This window comes from Microtus ochrogaster, chromosome 8 (genome assembly GCF_000317375.1).
Source record: "Microtus ochrogaster isolate Prairie Vole_2 chromosome 8, MicOch1.0, whole genome shotgun sequence".
In the NCBI taxonomy this organism is placed as follows: domain Eukaryota; kingdom Metazoa; phylum Chordata; class Mammalia; order Rodentia; family Cricetidae; genus Microtus; species Microtus ochrogaster.
Genome location: NC_022015.1, coordinates 69,062,033 through 69,062,328, shown reverse-complemented (window position 1 = coordinate 69,062,328; position 296 = coordinate 69,062,033).

Genomic DNA, 296 nt, shown 5'->3' with positions numbered 1-296 from the left:
AGTGTAGCTGTGGGACGGATTGGTTCACACCATGACTGAGTGTAGTTGTGGGACGGACTGGTTCACACCGTGACTGAGTGTAGCTGTGGGACGGACTGGTTCACACCGTGACGGAGTATAGCTGTGGGACGGACTGGTTCACACGGTGACCGAGTGTAGCTGTGGGATGCACTGGTTCACATGGTGACTGAGTGTAGCTGTGGGATGGACTGGTTCACACGGTGACTGAGTGTAGCTGTGGGATGCACTGTTTCACACGGTGACTGAGTGTAGCTGTGGGATGCACTGGTTCACAC